Source organism: Sinocyclocheilus anshuiensis, unplaced genomic scaffold, assembly GCF_001515605.1.
Source record: "Sinocyclocheilus anshuiensis isolate Anshui unplaced genomic scaffold, SAMN03320099.WGS_v1.1 scaffold166, whole genome shotgun sequence".
Classification (NCBI taxonomy): Eukaryota; Metazoa; Chordata; class Actinopteri; order Cypriniformes; family Cyprinidae; genus Sinocyclocheilus; species Sinocyclocheilus anshuiensis.
In genome coordinates, this window is record NW_015546050.1 from 2,038,977 (window position 1) to 2,042,200 (window position 3,224).

Genomic DNA, 3,224 nt, shown 5'->3' on the forward strand with positions numbered 1-3,224 from the left:
AAAGAAAGAAAGAAAGAAAGAAAGAAAGAAAGAAAGAAAGAAAGAAAGAAAGAAAGAAAGAAAGAAAGAAAGAAAGAAAGAAAGAAAGAAAGAAAGAAAGAAAGAAAGAAAGAAAGAAAGAAAGAAAGAAAGAAAGAAAGAAAGAAAGAAAGAAAGAAAGAAAGAAAGAAAGAAAGAAAGAAAGAAAGAAAGAAAGAAAGAAAGAAAGAAAGAAAGAAAGAAAGAAAGAAAGAAAGAAAGAAAAGGGAAGTCATGAAAGGGAAGTCATGGCCTAATGGTTAGAGAGTTGGACTCATAACCCAAAGGTTGTGGGTTCGAGTCTCGTACCGGCAGGGATTGTAGGTGGGGGGGGTGAATGTACAGCGCTCTCTCCCACCTTCAATACCACGACTGAGGTGCCCTTGAGCAAGGCACCGAACCCCCAACTGCTCCCCGGGTGCCGCAGCATAAATGGCTGCCCACTGCTCCCGGTGTGTGTTCACTGCTGTGTGTGTGCACTTTGGATGGGTAAATGCAGAGCACTAATTCCGAGTATAGGTCACCATACTTGGCCACATGTCATGTCACTTGAAAAGAAAATCTGAATTCTGAATCAGCTATGATCGGCACATCACTAATTAAAATACTAAGTAAAAGGCCTCAAATTTGAAGTACAATCTGAGATGTCTTTTTCTATCAATTCTTCAATAGGTAGATCTTGTCTTTCATAAAGGCCGAGGTCAGGGATCTTGGGCCTAAAAAGGTTGGTGACCACTGCTCTAGACTATACTTTCATTTTTTTTATGATGTGCCTTTAAAGACATAATATCATGGGCCTTATCCACATTTTTGTCCAGTAAATCCTATATCCTAATGGGTGTGTGTGTGTGTGTGTGTGTATATATATATATATATATATTATTATTATTAGGTGCTATATTAGGTCATATTATATCAGGTTATCAGGTCAGGTTTATATTAGGTCAATGAAATAACTACAGTCTTTACCTCATGTAAGTCTACATCATTTTAAACATAATATAGAAGTACTATATTATGTGTACAACTTTTTTTTAATGAGTGCACATTTAAAATACTGAGCAGCAGCAGTGAGCAAACTCTCCAGATGTAACATGTTCTGCTTATGATGAAACTGTGAGTGACTCACTGTTCTTATAATGAAGAAGCTGCCCTGTAATTATTTTTCTTCGACTGAAAATGTGAGAACATGTGATGACGTTATTGCACTGTCCAGCTTTGTTACTGAGTCAGGCCTACAGTAACAACCAGAACATTCCATTTCCAACTTAATAATGTTTTGTGGGTGCAGGACAGTTAGTTTAGTTAGTTGACACTCTCTAAATGTTGCTCGCTAAGTATGTCTATAAGCCCCGAAGAAAAATGAAGTTATTCCAATCATGTTAATAGTCACAGAACCCTTCAAGCCTGCTAATGGCTACTCAGACACAACTGTTTGAAGCAGTTGCATAAGCTATAACTGTCACTAAAAACAACTAGTCGGTGAAAAAAATGGCAAATGGCAAATCATCTATTATAATGTTAATGGAATTTAAGATAAAAAAAAAAAATCTCCTGGCACAGAAATTATATACTTCATCTTTAAAGAAACAAATTAAAACTGACCAAAACAAAAACAAGCTTTGAGGATTTAATAGTAAATTGTTGAGTAAATCTAAAAAAATAAATAAAAAATATGTCAATCACATGCATATTAATAGAGTCCTACAGAAACAAGTGTGTCATTAATTTGGAAAACAATATTTGCTCTTTCTGTTTGCTGGGTGCAGGATAGTTATAGATGGTATATCTACAAGTTACCAAGTAATTACAGGTGAACAAAACTGTAACATATGCATTCGGGTCAAAACCACACGCTCCAAAACCTTGATGTCATTAAAAAGGTTATTTCCCAGAATCCATCAAGGTTCATCATATTTCAAATGAATTCTATCGGGCATAATTAATTTATTCAACTTGACTTGACTTGATCAGCAGGTGCTGAGATCTCCACAGGCCTAAAGCATTCACAAGGGGTTGGCTTTCAACACTTAAAGTCATTCAGAGCCCCACCTGCTCTGATTAATACACTGACTGAATAACAAAGACAGCTTTAGTTAACCAAAACTTAATGCATGTGTTAAACAACTCATTTTGTGGTTCTATGAGAGTTCTATGTTACTACAATAACTATATTTGTATTGCTGTACAATTTGCTGATTTATATTGTATTTAAAAGATCTTGCAACTTTATTTTGCACTTCATTCAGAAAGAGAATGAGAAAAAAACACTAATGAAGAGATTCCAGGCAACTTTTCACATATCTGTTCATCTTAGAGATCATAAGACATCAGCACATTCCAAAGATATAACTAGAACTAAAATCCATGTATAGCAAAAGACAGTTTGTTTGCGAGAACCCTAATTATTTAATTGTACACCTTTCTCAGAAATAGTCTGTCACATTGTCATGCACTGACATTGTGAAATGTATCTTTCAATATGCAAAATCAATACAGGCAGACATATAGCAAAGTAACCTGACATCTGTACTCTGCAGCTTTCTTGCTCCAAACAATTCAGTACTTCAGTAACATTGAGTATGACATTCAAGTCTTTGCCATTTGTAAAAAGTGACTTACTTAAGAGGAAATCATCATGCTGTGTCTCTTAGCATTCTTATCCCGCGTTGTACCAGTATGGATGAGCTATGTCGCAAAATGAAGGAGATTTGTTAGCCTCTGAAAAAAAAAACCCTGAATGTGTCTGAACAGGAGAAGTGCTGAGAACCTGTTGAAGGGTGGGGACTCAAGTTTTCACATGCAAATAATGAGAGCATCTCGCTGGCCAGAGGCAGTAAACCTGTCTGACATACTGAAGACACGCCTCTTCCCCTCTATCTTTCATCCTGTGTCTCTATCCTTTCAGAGAGTTCATAGTTCACTGAGATAAAGTTGACAGTTTCTATTTCTGACATCAGTGATGTTTTGTAAATGTGACACATACAATGTTTCAGTGACTTCTTTCTTGTCATACTAAATCAAATCCTTCACAGCGTGTAGGAAGGCAAGGCATGCTAATGTTGGTGTCTTACTGAGAGGAAATCTTTTTTTTATGAATGAATTCATTTATGTTTGGAGGTACGTTTTGATCTATCAAAATGCTCCAGATTATCTATGTTCTGCTATCCTCAAATTTCCAGGCCTCCAAAGATCAAGGAGACTGT

The 3,224-nt window shown here is 36.1% G+C and overlaps 1 protein-coding gene across 1 annotated transcript in view; it reads right to left on the reverse strand.

Moving 5' to 3' along the window:
* Positions 1 to 2,748, reverse strand: part of LOC107699172 (protein FAM83B-like) — a 24,826-nt gene extending 22,078 nt beyond the window's left edge. Inside the window, exon 1 of the mRNA XM_016500365.1 lies at positions 2,641 to 2,748. The gene's annotated coding sequence lies outside the window, so the exon portion shown is untranslated. The remainder of the gene's footprint in view (positions 1 to 2,640) is intronic.
* Between the last annotated feature and the right edge of the window lie 476 nt (positions 2,749 to 3,224).